Source organism: Lissotriton vulgaris, chromosome 4_1 (assembly GCF_964263255.1).
Source record: "Lissotriton vulgaris chromosome 4_1, aLisVul1.2, whole genome shotgun sequence".
In the NCBI taxonomy this organism is placed as follows: domain Eukaryota; kingdom Metazoa; phylum Chordata; class Amphibia; order Caudata; family Salamandridae; genus Lissotriton; species Lissotriton vulgaris.
The window spans coordinates 1,035,371,632-1,035,388,546 of NC_141691.1; positions in this window are offsets into that span (position 1 = coordinate 1,035,371,632).

Here is a 16,915-nt window from a genome sequence, read left to right on the forward strand (position 1 = left end):
GAGAGAGACAAAGAGGGATGAAAGAGACACCAGTAATACTGTGACATAGACAGTTGAATCGGTGGAACGGTGGCGAAGGCGAGGCTGACGGAGCGGAGCTGGCGGGTGGCAGTGTAGAATGAGAGGCGGTTGTTGAGGTATCCGGGGCCTATGTCGTGGAGCCCTTTGTGTTCGTGGGTGAGGAGCCTGAATGTGATCCTCTTGTTGACGGGGAGCCAGTGCAGGATTCTCAGGTGGGCGGATATGTGGCTGTGGCGAGGGATGTCGAGGATGAGTCTGTATGCGTTGTAGTCGTTTCTGTAGTTTGGCGGTAGTGCCTGCGTATAGGGCATTTCCGTAGTCCAGTCGGCTGGTGACGAGGGCCTGGGTGACCGTCTTTTTGGTTTCGGTGGGGATCCACCGGAAGATCTTTCGGAGCATGCGCAGGGTGTTGATACATGATGATGAGACCGCATTGACTTGCTCGGTCATCGTGAGGGAGGAGTCCAGGATGAATCCCAGGTTGCGTGCGTGGTCTGAGGGTGTCGGTGCAAAGCCCAGTGCTGGGGGCCATCAGGAGTCATCCCAGGCAGATGGGGATTGTCCAAGGATGAGGACTTCTGTATTGTCTGAGTTCACCTTCAGGCGGCTGAGCTTCATGCATTCTGCGACGTTTTTCATTCTATCATGTAGGTTGGTTTTGGCTGTGGCTGGGTCTTTGGTGAGGGAGAGTATCAGCTGGGTGTCGTCGGCATAGGAGATGATGTTGATGTTGTGTTTGCGTGCCATGGCAGCGAGGGGGCTCATGTAGATATTGAAGCGGGTTGGGCTGAGCGAGGAGCCTTGGGGTATGCCGCAGATGATCTCAGTGGCTTCTAAGCAGAAGGGAGGGAGGTGGACTCTCTGGGTTCTGTCGGAGAGGAATGAGGTGATCCAGTCTAGGGCTTTTCCTTGGATCCCAGTGTTGTAGAAGCAGGTTATTAGGGTGCGATGGCATATGGTATCTAAGGCTGTTGAGAGGTCCAGGAGAATGAGGGTGGTTGTTTTTCCGTTGTCCATCAGGGTCCTGATGTCGTTGGTGGCTGCTATGAGGGCAGTTTCGGTGCTGTGATTGGCTCGGAATCCAGACTGGGATGGGTCGAGTGAGTTGTTTGCCTCGAAGAAAGCAGTCAGCTGTTTATTGACGGTTTTCTCGATGACTTTGGCCGGGAAGGGAAGAAGAGAGATGTGGCAGAAGTTCTTGAGGTCTTTGGGATCCGCTGTGGGTTTCTTCAGAAGGGCATTGATTTCTGCGTGCTTCCAGCTCTCTGGGAAGACGGCTGACTTGAACAAGATGTTTATGACATTTCGGAGATGGGGTGCGATGATGGTGTCCGCTTTGTTGAAGATATAATGGGGCATGGGACCGAGGGGGAGCCAGAGTGGATGGAGTTCATGACGTTGGTGGTGTCTTCAGTGCTTCATGTGAGAGACACATTCTCTGAAAGCCAGTCCTGTTACCAGTATCTTGAATTACTTTTAAATGTGAGGTATCACCAGTTTTACCCTAAGATAAGTCATAGCACATTTTGTGTAACACAAAATGCAATTTCTCACACCCTTACAAAAAAGGGTAAATCAGAGCTAAATTGTACTGCACCCATTTATTGCCAGGACGGTAAATAAGGAAATAACAGTCAACATGTTTAAAACCTGCCAGGCCTTCAGAGCAGCTCATCTATTACTGTTCAAAAAAATAAGAACAACTGAGACAAGCAATCATTTATAACAACTAAAATGAACTTTTACCAGAAGTTCCCACTCCCCACACAAAAGAAAACACACCACTAGAAAAATCCCCAGGATGGCATTTCAAGAAAATATCCCAAAATATATATTTCCGCAACTTGGCAGGGAATGTCAATATAATCTAAAAATCTTCTTTTCCTTTCCAGGTTAACCTCTTTAAAGTTAAAATCTGGCCTGCATTGTACATGGAAACCAAAATGCACTCACTGTATCCCTTCCTGCATTCATTTCTGATCACTGACTTAAAACCAAGATGCACAGGAGAGCCTGAAATGACGGAAATAAAACCAATAACCTCTTGCTTCAGAAAATGTGGGCAAGGAGCTTATACCGCTGGAAATACCTGTGTTGGTCAAACTGTTTCCTGAAGCTCAAACTTCACAGGAACTTTATAAAAAGCTGTTGGTGAGACCGGCTTCTGCTGCGGTAAATCGCACTGGGGCGCCCTATGGGGATAGACAGAAGAGGCAAGAATAACTGAACACCACTGAGTTTGTGAAGAAAAATGGTAGATGCTGTTCAACTCCACAACTCTCACTACTGTAACCCGTCAATTTCTTCTCTGTGACTTTTGTCAAGATCTACCACTGAAGCCTTTAGAAAGCAGTAGACCGCTAGTACAGAAGCACAATCAGTTATAGCTTGTTTGCTACATGTAATGGTGAAAGATATGTAACCTGGCTGTCCCCATACACAGCCAGTGGTGTGCTGCCACTCAACAGAACTCGCCAGTAGCCATTGCATCACCAAAAAAGTTGGCTATCTTTAGACGCATCATTCTGACGGACGCAGAAAGTATTTGGACCACACTGGGCTATGTGGCTGTTAGCCTAAGTCAGGATACGATCAAGGTCAGAAGTAGATATATTTGGGTGCTTTGGTCTGCCAGAGCTGAGCCAGCATGTAGGAGGAACCCAGCTAACAGCACACAGATGCCACAATGCCAGTTCTGTCCCCTCCTACCTTGTAGGCTTTGCAATTGGGTGGAGTTATTTGAGTTATGTATAGTCATCAACACAGTGTGCCACATGACCAACTCAATTTAACTGCCTTGTGATGGGTTCACACTTTCTAGCCACTCTCAGTGTTGACTGTAACAACAAGTCGATAAAAGCGACCCAGTTACCAAACATTAGAGCAACGGTGGGCCAAAGAGACCACCACCAGCGGAAATACAGCACTGATGGCATATAGATTGTTTAACAGCATGGGAAACCTCTGTATTTTATGAGTAAAAATTGACTCAGTTACAACTCTGTTAATTTAATGTTTCTATCAGAGAGGGGAACCGCTGAAAAGGTTCTCCTTTGTTGTCGCTTTTAGGGAGAAGGGGAGCGAAGAGGTAAAAATAAGCAAACTACAAGCGTGGTAAAGGCAAAACAGATGATAGGGGTAGGGTAAAGGGGAGAAGGACAAATGTCAGTAAGTAGGAGGGCAATAGAAAAGAGAAACGAGTGAAAAATAAAGAGACATGCAGGTGTGTGAGTAAGACTCAGAAAGGTGATAAATAGTTGTCTTAAAGAGCAGAATACAGATGAAGCGAGAAAGAGTAGAAAAATAAAGGGGAAAGAGAGGGAAAGAGAGTAAGAGAGAGAGAGAGGGAAATTGAGAGATATGGAGAGAGAAAAAGAGGGTAAGGAAAAAGAGGGAGGGAAAATGTCGGAGAGATAGGTGCCAGAGATTGAGATGGAAAGGGAGAGAAAGTAAAACAAGAAAGAGGAAAAGAGGTGAACAGGGCGTGTCAGTAATTGGGTAATTAATTTGGGCTGGTGCCCCTATAAAAAGTTATAAAATATAGTTAGGTTACTTTTCCATCTAATCCCTGGTAGCGTTGGCACAAGCAGCAGGCAGTTTCAGCGAGAAATGCATGGTAAGTGGAAGCAGCACCAACAAATTTAAGGGCCTGATTTAGATCCTAGCATTCTTACTGCTGACCAGCTGCAGTCTGAAGTACTTCGTCAAGCTGGCTGCTGTCTTCCCATCATATTTGGGTGTATGCTGGCTGACTCTCCATCCATGTCGACAGAGTGTTTACCTCCATATGCACAATTCACTACTGCCGATGCAGTGTACTCCAGTGCTGACAAACAGTACTCTGTCACTGTCAGGGTGGTGCAATTGTGCCAAGCCTATTTAGATGTCACATTTGTGCTTATGGTGTTCTAGCAGCGATATGCTGATGGAGGGAATCTATTGTGGGATGCAATTGGTTGGAGTCCAAGTCCAGGATACACACATATTTCAGAAAAGGGAAATGCGGTCCAGAATAGTAGACAAAGTGAATGATAAAGCCAACAACCTGCATACACAGTAGGATATTAGGAAAAGGTGGAACGATGTACTGGGAGCATTCGTTCCCTGGTCTGCAGGCATCCAGAGGACTGGAGGTGGTTCTCCCAGCCCCTTATTACAATTCATGCCCCGGGAGGAAAAGATCTTACAGATCCTACATCCTACATGCTTTTCAACATCTACATGGCCCCCCTCAATGCCATCGTTAGATAGCATGGGCTCTGCATTGCATCCTATGCCGAAGACACCCAGCTCATCCTCTCACTCACGAAGTACCCCGAAAACACCAGACTCTGCTTCCAGGAAGAAATTAAAACGTGGCAGTCTGGATGAAAGACAGCTGCTTGAAGCTCAACTCAGAGAAGGCCGAGGTCCTCATCCTCCAGCCTCCAGGGAGGACTCCACTCCTGAAAGTCCTAAAGAAGAGTAGAGGCCTGGTCCTTCCTATCTGCCTAGGCAGACATATCCAGTGAGTCTCCCTTTCCCTACACCTATACCACTCACTCCAGCTGTTACAACACCTCAACAGACTGATACCTCCACTTCCTGTGTCCAAGGCAACATAACACGCATCTTTTCCCCTCCAGTCCTGGCTGGGGGTAAGAGAACACTACCACCACCTGCAGTTCAGCCAGGACCAAGTGGGATGGGGCAATCTGGCTCAAGGACACAGGTTAAATGGGGGTAGGGGTTGTGGGAGGTATAGTGTTTAGGGTTTAAGGTTGTGCAGTGGTATTTGTGTAGGGCAGGGGGTCGTGCTGGGGTAGGGTTCTAGGAAAGTACAGTGGTGTTTGGGTAGTGTAAGGGATCGTGCTGGGATAGGTTTAAGGTTTAGGGTAGTGCACTGGTATTTCGGTAGTATAGGAGGACATACTGGGATAGTGTTCTAAGGTAGTACAGTGGTGTTTGGGTAGTGTAAGAGGTCATGCTGTGGTGGATTATGGTTTAGGGTAGTGCAATGGTGTCTGGGTAGTGTAGGGGTTTGTGCTGGGATAGTGTTTTACCAGTTAGTTTAGTGCAGTGGTGAATGGGTAGTGTAGGAGGTTGAGCTGAGGGTAGATTTAGGGCTTAGGGTTGTGCAGTTGTGTTTATGTAGTGTAGGAGATCGTGCTGAATTACTCTTTTAAGGTAATACAGTGGTGTTTGTCTAGTGTTGAGCGTCGTGCTGGAGCAATGTTCTAGGAAAGTACAGTGTTGTTTGGGTAGTGGAGAAGGTTGTCGTAGGATACATTTAAATTAAGGATAGTGCAATGGTGTTTGGGTAGTGTAGGAGGTTGTGTTGGGGTAGATCTAAGGTTTAGGGTAGTAAAGTGGTAAATAGGTAGTGTAGGTGGTCATGCTGGAGGTAATGTCACTGCAATACTACATGTACTTATTTATCTGCAAAAACAACAAGCATGTATTCCATATATTTCAGAACTGCATTTTACTATTAATACTAAACTCATTTTGGAAACACATAAGCAATGACTATTTTCTAATTCTACCAAAATGTGAGAACACAATACATTTTTACCCAATTACATGTTGGGAAACACATGAATTAATAAAATGCTTCTCTCAGAGTGATTCCTAAATGCACAGACTCACTGTGCCATTCTAGACAAATAACAATATTTCTAATAAATACAATAGTAGGATAGTATAGTGGTGTTTAGGTAGTATAAGGGTTCCTGCTGTGATAGATTTAAGCTTTAGTTTGTATAGTGGTGTTTGGGTAGTGTATGGGGTCCTGCTGTAATAGATTTAAGCTGTGGAGTAGTGTAATGGTGTTTAGGAAGTACAGGAAGTCATACTGGGGTATTGTTCTAACATAGTGCAGTGGTGTTTATGTACCGTAGGGGATCATGCTAGGGATAGCGTTTTAGGGTTTAAGGTAGTGCAGTGGTGTTTGTGTAGTGTAGGGGATCGTGGTAGGGTAGTGTTCTAGGAAATAAAGTAGTGTAGGAAGTTGTACTGGGATAGATTTAGGGTTTAGTGTAGTAAAGTAGTGAATAGGTAGTGTAGGTGGTCATGCTGGATGTAGATTAAGTGTTTACAGTAGTGCAGTGGTGTTTCGGTAGTGTTGGAAATCATACTGGGGATAGTGTCACTGCAAGACTACATGTACTTATTTGTCTACAAAAACATCAAACATGCATTCCATATATTTCAGAACTGCATTTAACTATCAATACTAAACTGATTTTGGAAACACATAACTATTATCAATTTTCTAAATCTACCAAAATGTTAGAACACAATATGTTTTTAACCAATTCCTTGTCGGAAAACACATGAACTACCAAAATGTTTAAGAGTAAACATACAGTGATGATGCCCAATCACTGCCAGGAGATCCCAAAGCAATTTTCATAGGATTACACACCAATAGAGTCACTATTTAAAGCCTTGAGAGCTGTCCAGTCGTTGCCTCCCCCTGACTCAGGATCCACCAGAGGCAACGACGGACAGGTAAGAAGTAGTCTCGCTGTATTTTACTAACGTTTGGGGCAGTTCCTGGACTCTTTTCTTTGGAGTATCAGAACTAAGCAGGGCTGTTGGAGAGTTCCACTCCTATATCTCTTAAACATAAAGTAAACTTAATTTTGTTAGAAACTAAGTAAAGAAAGGTTAGAGGTAAAGGCCTTTTTTTGTTTCATACTTCCGCATATTCATTTATCAATAGCAGCTTTGGTCCCTCACCGCCTAGGGTGAGCCTTTAATCCACCAGTGAGAGGGTAAAATGGGGATACTCAAGGTTGTGAGGGAAATAGGTGGTGGTTATTTAGCAAACTAGGAGGGGCAGCATTGAAAGTCTCCGGTTTCCTGCCTAGCCACTTTTTCTTCACACCTTTAGAGCGGGGCCTCCTAATTCCTGAGCCTGGTCCTGGAGAGGTGAGGTCCGACCTCCGGTCTATCCGGGTGAGTGATAAAAGAAAAAAAATTCACTTAAATTTGATATTACCCATTTCCTTTGTCACACAGTTTTCCTCCTATGGTGTTTTGTTTTTTAGGTGTGATACAGTTGTTGGAGTGACACGGAGAAAATCTGTTCCGGTCATATATATCCTTTTATAAAAAAAATCACGTTCTTTGTAGGAGAAGTTACTTTCCATGTCACATATGCAGTAGCATTAGTCTATTGAAGAACAGAGGCCCTGAAGAAAGCCTAGGGTCTTACCCTGAGGCTGAAACATGTTGGCGCCCATGCAGTTTTTTGTTTGAAACTGTTTCTATATGCACTGTTCCTGGTTTTATTTAGGAAGAGGCCAATTTTCATTAAAGTTTCTCTTTTTGTCCTCTATCCTATTTTAAATTCACCACGTCACCACTTTTGGTTTATTGCACTGCACTTGATCTCATCATACATCATACATCATTCTCTACATGGTCTCGGAGTGATTATGGGTCCAAACCCAACTTCGACCGTGGATATGGTAGAATACGTCTCAATGATCTAGAGACACACCATCCACGAGGGATGACCAAATGATAGTATTGATCACAACAAGACTTTGATGGGAATTCAATATGTATTTACTGGTTTCACCCACAATCACTCCCGGGTCTGTGTTCATGGGTTGAATGCTTAACTTCATAGCAAAGGTGCTTGGTATTTTATAGACTGCTAAAAGATATTGTTACCTCCAAATAAGAGATTGATTATACTTAAAACTTCTTGCCAAGCTTTAAACTCACCTTTTGTTAGATAAACATCACTGCTAAGGAAGGCCCTTGGTAACCCAGAGGGAAAGGTGCTATGTAAGTAAAAGGAAGGCCATCTACGTTTGTCATATGGCTATTTCTTTCTCAGGAACATCTGTACATTTGTTGAACAACATAAACATCAGGATTGTACCAGAGGGAATCTACGCGTACCATCAGGATATGTTGGCCTTAGTCCTGCTAGCTTACAGTGCACCTTCAGCACTCCAAATCTGACAAGGAAGCAAATGGATTGTGCAACCTCAAATCATGACAACCCTGACTTCCCAAGAAAATCATTGTAGCAATTCTAGAACCCTTTTGTTTGGTCACTCATGCACATCCAAAGAGATACCCAAGAAATACACTACATGCAGTGTCATTATTTATTGCAGAATGATGGTTCTTGAGTACAATATGTCTGCTGCAATGATCATTAGAAGGAAACAGAATAATATGATCAGCATTATGTGAATGGTGAAGAAGATAAAAAGTTCAACCATTTTGCTGGAACAGACAATATATCCGTACATATAAGTACTGTAGTATATTTTACTCTTACCTTGTGCTACCTATCCTAGTGTGCCTAGGGTGGGTGAATCTGCATATCCTGTTAGGGTGATCTAACTCCCCTTTATTTGTGGGTGAGTGTCATCAGGGTGCCCATCTTGATGGAGAGCTGGGCATCTTCGCTCCCAAGAGGTAAACAGGAATCAGCTGGGCTGGAATTCTGGCATGTGGTGACCTCACAGTTCTAGCAAAATGCTCCTGTAACTAAATGAAAAAGTGATGCTGTTTTATCATAACATGTACCCTCGTTGCCATGCCAAAATCCGAGTCAGGCTGCTATTGTTGATTCTATAGCGATTGCTCTGTTGCCAAACACTGAGACGCTGCGGCGGACGGAAACAAGATTTGGCTACAGCAAAGCAATGAGCATCTTAAGGAAACAGAGAGTGATTGCAAAGCTTTGTTGAAGTGAATTGGGCATTTGAAGGAGATTCTGCCTCCATGAAGGAGAGGAGGACAGACCCCGTGTGCTGGACACATATATAGGCCTAGGAGTTGGCCCGTCTGGTGTAAAAAATTTGATGGTTTACACCATTACCCTTGCCCTGGAGGGGCCGAAGAACATCTAAGGCTAAAACACGCCCGCATTGACATCCTTAGGAGGAGTCTGGAGCATATTAAATAGTGACTCAAATATTGTTTGTTGACAGAATAAGAGCCATAAAAAAAATCCTTTTGTTTTGCCTTTAATGTCAACTTAGACTGCATCTGAGTGTACCACCCAGAACAAGAGGTGGACACAAGAAATATTTATGACGGATATTAACAATGGTAGTTGTTTATGGTTTATTATTATTTGATAATGTTTTGTTTCACAGGTTCTTTTGTATATTTATATGTTGGTAATTGACTAGGTGCCATTGTATATATGTGTCTGTAATAATGAAAACATATGTGTTTAAACAAAAAATTGCGAGAGGGTAATTTAGCGTGCTCTACTCGAAAAGAAAATTCCTTATCAATTCCTCCCTATCAATTCTTGTTTCTATAGAGCAGACAATAAACAGCATCATTTTGTGCAGTGAAATTAGCCCTTGTATAGAATGTTCAAGGTATTTGATAATATGATTATGAAGTGGAAATTTAAACAAAAGCCATTTCAGAAAATATTATCTCTCATAGGTATGCAATGAAATGTGTGTCAAATATCAATGTTCAAGAAAAAGATTCCAAGCTTAAACGTGAATATGTAAAATGGTGATGTTCTCGATTGATCTGAATGTGACCACTTGACACTTTCATGTTTTCCTGGGGCGCCAGGACGCTCCTTTGCTGGAGCAGCTGTGCGCACAATAAATACCTATAACATAACATAACATAACATAACATAACATGTCCCGGTAGTGACAAACAGCTAAATTCATTTTTCAATGTTGTGAGACCTACTCCTCTCATAAGCTAACATTGGGAATTCCTTAAAATATCTTTAAGCTGTAATTCCTGATTAGAAAGGAGTAGATTAGATTTTTCATGTTTCACATCGTTGGACAAATCCTCTTCACTGGCGAAGTCGGATTTAACATTACTATTTTAGAAATTCCACTTTTAGAAAGTGTCCCTTTCTCTGCTGCTACTGCATTGTGTGTCTTACAGTCTATCTCCATTACATGTCTGAGATGGGGGACAGTACCCCTTTGTGGATTCCCTCCATACAGCAACAGACACAGGAAGGCTAGGTATGGCTGTGTACCCATCTATATAAATCTGCATTCTAATGGCCCTTCCTGGGCAGAAGGGAAGAAGGGGCTAACACTACACTTCAGAGGTCAGTGGCCTGAATCCCAGAGAAAGGATCGATTAACACCCACAGATAGCCTGGCAGACCGGACTGGGTTGAAAGGGATACTTCAAAGGCATATTTGGGTATAAGTACAGGGTCTCTGACTCCATCAAACCAGACAATTCTGGATATTTAACTGAACCTCTGTCAGAAGAACTGCTGTGCTGCTCAAAGGACACAACTGGACTTCTTTTCTGGAAGTACTGCTTGTCTGCTTGTTGCACTGCTGCCTACCGCTCTCTGACTCTACTGAAGGAGAGCTGAACTCCAAGTGATCTCTGAGCGCTTTCTGGTTTGCCTCATTCTTTCTCAAGGCTCAAGGACACAAAAGACTTCCTACAATTCAGCTGGTGCTTCTGAACTCTTCCTTCTGCAAGTCCTACATTTGCCTGAGATGCCCTCCCCAGTTCTGGTCCTCTAATAGGTTCTGCAGCATTCTTGCTCTAAAATAGATGCATCGGCATCACTGTGTTCTTTCATCCATCTAATGCCTTTTTCAACGCTCTTTTGATTTGTGGTTGGGTCTCCCTCTCATGCACTCTAAACCTTGGTACTGCCTTTCATTGGTCTATTACTTGAACTATCTCACTTGTCTACATTTCCCTTCTTGCTATTGACACACCTGTCACAAACACAAGCACCCTCTTGCATTGTGTTCATCTGTCTGAATTCACTTGTGGTATGAATCATCAGCAATTCACTTATGCACAGTATGCCTTCAATTAACCTCTTACCACTTGCAAGGCCTTGTTCCCTCCCTCCTAAGTCCTAAGTATAATTCTTCTTCACTCTCATCTTGTCAATTGTTCTGAAGCTTTCTTGAGTTTATGCAAGCTTCCCTCTACTCCAGCATGTATCTTGCTCACATTTCTCACCCATCTTGTACAACCCTCTCCTTTCTTATGTGCCTTTCCCTCATTCCCTTCTCTCATGCAATAGTTGTCTTGTCCAGCTCTATCATTTGCCTTGTGCAATCTTTACTTTTTCTCATATATATTGTCTCCTCCTTCATCTATCTTGCCTGCTGATCCTGCTTCCCGCTTTGTGTCTCAGTCTAGCCTATTATCCAAATTATGGCCAGGTATTTTCATAATATGCCTCAGCCACCTTCCTCAAATGCTATTTTCATTGGTCTCCTCACTCGTCTTCCTTTACACTGTCTCCATCAATCATGAACCTCATCTCATCACTCTCATCTTTTTTAAATGTGCTCCTCTGTTTTAGACGGCTCAATTATGTCCTCCTCTCATATTTAGCTGGCTGTCTGATCATCATTCCTTCATCTCATCCATTGTGTAGTTCTCCTTTGCCTTTCCTGGTACTCCCTAGAAATAAACTTGAACATACATGTATCAAGCGCTCATAAGTGCTTTCTCTTGTCACAGCTATTCATAAGTGAAACATGGAAATAGGTTTTTAAGTTCTTGTGCTATTAAAGTTCAAGCATCACGTTCGGAAGGAGTGTCAGGAGCATGGAAACACCTAAAGCACTGGAATAAATCAAGGAGAGGGCCAGGAGATAATGTTTAAAGTCTTGAAGGTGCTGACTACTCAATCTTGCCGACACTATATAAGGATTAGTGCACACTCCCCTGATATCAAGTGATCCAGCATTTATGGACTGACAAATTTCTATCATCTGGACCCAATTCAATACCGAATCATCCCATTCACATTGGGTGAGTTTAAACCAAACTTACCAATTTGGTCATCTTATTTATCCTCTTTCTTTTTTTTGTTTACAAATCTTTTTATTAAACAGTCTCGACACAAAGGTACAAATCACAGAATCATTTTGATTTACAGTAGAATCAGATAATACGCAATTAGTAACACAGTTGAAATTCACGGGGACGGGGAGTCATATTCAGCAGCATCACATGGGGGTATACAAATATCTCCCTGATCGGCGTTCCAGGGGGCCCATACTTTGGATCATTTGCGGGGACAGCCCGAGCCATATAGACTGTCTTCTCCCTCAACATATACCAGTCTATATCCTGTTCCCAAGCTACGACTGTCGGTGGATGCGGAGCTCCCCAAAGCTGTGCAATATTTATCTTGGCAATCATGCATCCAAGTGTGATCCATTTCGTGGAATAGGTGTTGAGGTGGGTAGGTCCCCAGATATTTAGAAGGCACCTAGGTGCTTCCGGTTGAAGATCTACTCCCAACACTTCACTCATAATCGTGTGAATTTCGCACCAGTATTCTTTGATGTGGTCACAGTGCCATAAGATGTGTATGAATGTGCCCAGGTGTGTGCATCCTCTCGTAATAGAGCCGTCTGTTAGCCCATTCATGTGTATCAGTTGGGGACCAGTGATATAAGTTCTATGAAGGATCTTTAATTGCACCAGTCGAAGTCTCGCTGGGATAGCAACCGTTTTTGGGGAGGAGACCGCTTCCTGCCAGGTTTCATCATCTAATTCTATTCCGTTCTCCTCCCATTTCTTTCATAGCTTTAGGAGGGGGTTGTCAGCTTCTGATATGTTAGGGAGATGGCCCTATCAGGTAGATAGCCATCCAGTAGTCTGTCCTCCAGTGGTGAAATGTCTGGTATATCAGAGTCCTCAGGAATAGCTGCTTGCAGCGACTGCCTGATTTGTAAATAGCGGTAGTACTCGGAATCTGCCAGAGCATATTGAAATTGTAAAGAGCCAAAGGGCTTCACCCCCCCTGCACACCAAAGGTCTTGGATATGGGAAATCCCTATTAGGTCCCATTTGTCAAATCCTTTCGAATTCCCCATATATCCTAGTTTTTGTGAGTCCCACAAAGGTGTGGCCATCGTTAATTTGTTTTGCCAACCAATCGATTTATTGGCAGAGTGCCAGATTTTTACTGTGTGGGCTGTGGGTCCGGTGAGTGGATATTTATTTGGCGTTGAATAGAGTGCTCTCGAAAAGGACCCCTTGGGTAATAGCCATCAGTCCATAAGGAATCCCGGGTTGTCAGGGTGTCCGGATGTATAGTGGTTGACAGCTGTAAGTTGCGTGGCCCAGTAGTATTTTTTAATGTCTGGCAGCCCTATTCCCCCATCATACCAGCCAAGTGTTAATTTTTTCATCGCTATGCACGGCCTCCCTCCCCACAGTAGGTCTCTGAGGAGCACTTTGATGTCTTTAAAGTACGCGGTTGGGACAAGATCAGCCGAGTTCTGAAGTGCATACAGAACGCGAGGCAGAGACATCATTTTAAATAAGGCAGCCTTGCCCAACAATGAGAGCGGGAGGGACTTCCAATGTGTTATATCACTCGTAAACCGTTGCAATGGGGGGAGTAGATTGCGGGCGTAGCGAACCAAAGGGTCTAAAGATACAAAAATGCCCAGGTATTTGAAGCCTTCTGAGACCACCGGAATCGGGTAAATTCAGGGCAAAGGGGGAGGAGTTCCACAAAGGACATATAGGAGCGATTTCTGCCAATTGATACAAAATCCAGAGTACCTCCCAAAAGTGTCCAAGATATCAAAAGCCACTATTAGGGATCCCTTGGGGGACGTTAGATAAAGGAGAACATTGTCAGCATATAAGGAGATCCGGTCTTCCCATTCCGTCGACCAGCTCATTCCCCGAATCATTACGTCCTTACGGATCCATGCTGTGAGTGGTTCTAGGGCCAGAGCGAACAGCAACGGAGAAAGAGGGTACCCCTGACGGGTACCTCTACTAAGTTCAAAGGGTTCCGACTTTCTGTTATTTACCACTACTTGAGCCATTGGCGCACTGTACAACAATCGTATCCAGTGGCAGAAATTTGACCCAAAGTCCAGCTTGGCGAGTACTGCAAAAAGGTAGGGCCATTCCAATGTGTTGAAAGCCATGGTGGCATCTAAAGAGACCACAACGGCGTCTTCTTGTAACGTCGGTCCTCTGCCCAGGACTCCGTGTAGTCGGCGCAGATTGAGGGCCGTGTTTCTTTTAGGCATAGAACCTGTGTGGTCTGGATGAACTAGGTCACCTATCAATTTGATCACTCTGTTGGCTAGTACTTTAGCCAGAATTTTCGGTTCAGCATTCAGCAGAGAAATAGGCCGATAAGAGGTGAATTCTGTCCTGGGCTTCCCTTCTTTGTGGATTGGGACTATTGTTGCAATTTGTTGGTCCTGCGGTAAAGTTCCCTCCCTTAGGCTATCCTCAAACATATATTTCAGGTGGCAGGCTAATTTGTCCGGTTGGAGCTTGTAGAGCTCTATCGGAATGCCATTTTGGCCCAAAGCTTTCCCTGAGTGCAGCGCTCTTATTGCCGTAGCTATTTCGTCAGTAGTGAGTACACTATCCATGAAAGTAAAGTTTGAGTCTGATAATCTAGGAAGAGTTATATATTTAATAAGATCAGTAAAGTCTGTTTCAGGGTATGGTGCTCCCGAACTGTACACAGTTTGAAAATGACCTGCAAAATGGTTAGCTATGTCTTGGGGATCCGTCACTAAGGAACCATCAGTGCTCTTGAGTTCTGGTACAAGTCTGCTGGCCAGATAGCGCTTGTCTAACCACACAAGCAATTTGCAAGCATTGTTGCCCCACTCATACACTCGCTCCAGCCTCTTCTGTCCCATTAGTTTGCCACGATCGGTGACCATTGCCTGGTATTCCTCCTGTCGCAGAAGTAGAGAATGGAAGGTTTCGGGCGTGGGATCAGAGGTGACCACTTGTTCCAGCCGGTATAAGTCCTACTCTAGGTCTGGGATCTCTCTCACCTTGTCTTTTTTAGAGCCAGGAATGAGAGATAGGGCTTGTCCTCGGACCACAGTTTTAAAAGTTTCCCAGAGCGTTTGAGATTAGTCTACTGAATGTTCCTTATCTAAAAAGTATTCTTTGATAGATTTGATTAACCCTTTCCGTATTTTGGGGTTCTTAAGATACCATGGGTTTATTGGGGCAACTCTTCCCACTTGTGTGTGATCAAGGACTATGTGGACCCATAGTGGGGAGTGATCGGAGAAACCCCTCGCCAGATGTCAGATTTCGTGCATGCTTGCAATCTGTGTAGCCGGGACCAGTATGTAATCAAGGCGAGATAAGCTGTTGTGTGCTCCTGAGTGGAAGGTATGCAGCACCGTATCAGGATTATAAGTCCTACAGCCATCCAGTATTCCCATTTCCTCTAGAAAACTAAAAAATCCATTAGCTGCCTGAGGAGTAGCTTGGGGGTGCCTGTCTAGGGTGCCTGAGACAATAGAATTAAAATCACCTCCAAGCACCATGGGCCCATCAGGCAAAGTTAGGAGCATTTTACTCAAGTCAGTGAAGGTTGTGCGTAAATGGACATGAAAGTGATGAGCCTACCCTCCCAAGAGCTTGTGACCCCAACGAATCTGCCTCAGTCATCTACGTATGTAGAGGTGAGTGAGAGAGGAAACATTTTTTTTTCATAATACCCACTCCCCTGGAACTAGAGGTGAAGCCCGCATTTGCTATCATCGAATATCCCACCTATGCATTGCTTTACAGAAGTTGCCAACAAGGTGTGTTTCTTGGAGTAAAATGACGTCCGGCGCCAGCCGCTTAATATATTGCAACACAACACTCCTCTTGATCTTGTCCACCAGCCCGTTAACATTCCAACTTAAGATTTTGAGTTCCCTATTGTACTGTATTCCCATTGTAAGCTGGATAGCTCCCCCCTAACGGGGTCACATGTATACATTGTACCGTCGAGAAAATACAACAAAGCAATACTTGAAAAAATTAACATTCCCTCCCAACAACCCCCTACCCTGCTCATTGCACTCCAGGCTTTGAACTGCCCATAATATTTAAATGCAGAGTGCCTGTCGCCAAACTATTCTACTGAAAAGAAAAACACTCACGAGGGGAGGCTTCAGTACCACCTCGCCCCCCCGCCTACCACTACAGGTTATCGATGCAGGACATGTCCGACATTCAGGTCGCCAGACGGGAGAGTGTCAGGATGTCTGTGTAGAGTTCTACGGCAACTTGGGCCGGGCATTAATGGTTCAGAATTCTACAATTATTGAGAAGAGGAGTCATGAGGCAGCGAAGACTCTGTTTTCAGGATGGCCACGTTGGATTCATTAGTCTGTAGAATTCAGGTCTGGTGAAGGTTTGAGGCTTTCCAGCCAATCAGATGCCACCTCTGGTAGGTCAAAGAAACAGGTTTTATCATCCAATTCGACCCGAAGGCGCGCTGGGAAGAGCATGGCGTACTTGAGACCTCTTTCTCTTAGCCGTCTCTTTACATTAAGGAAGGAATGTCGCCGCATCTGAACCGCACAGGTGAAGTCAGGGAAGAAGGTGATAACTGAGTTATCCACTTGGATTGGAGGAGCTACCCCAGCCACCTGGAGGACCGTGTCTCTGTCTCTGTAATTGAGTAGCTGGGCCAGCAGTGGCCAAGGAGGGGCCCCAGACTTTGGGCGACCCCCAGGCACTCTATGGGCCCTCTCCACCACAAAGAGTTTAGAGAGGCCCTTCGGTTGTAGCTTCGTCAAGATCAGCTCCTCAATAAATAAGTTGGCAGCTGGCCCCTCCGATTTCTCCAGCACGCCCAGAATGCGGATGTTATTGTGTCGCAAACGTCCTTCATATTCGACCAGCTTATCCTCTGTGGACTTGCGAAACGATTGAAGCTCTTGGATATCCATTTGGAGTTGCGATGTGTCCTCCACAAGGCTGGCAGTGGTGATTTCCAATTGTTTGTCTTTCTCCCTGTATTTTGTGAGGTCAGCTTTGATCCGTGTCACCTCCGAGGAAAGAGTGTCAACGGAAATACGGACTGCCATGATGGCCGCCATTAAGTCCTTCATTGTTGGTTGAGTGGTTTCTTGCTCCGCTCCACTTTGCGATTTGTCCC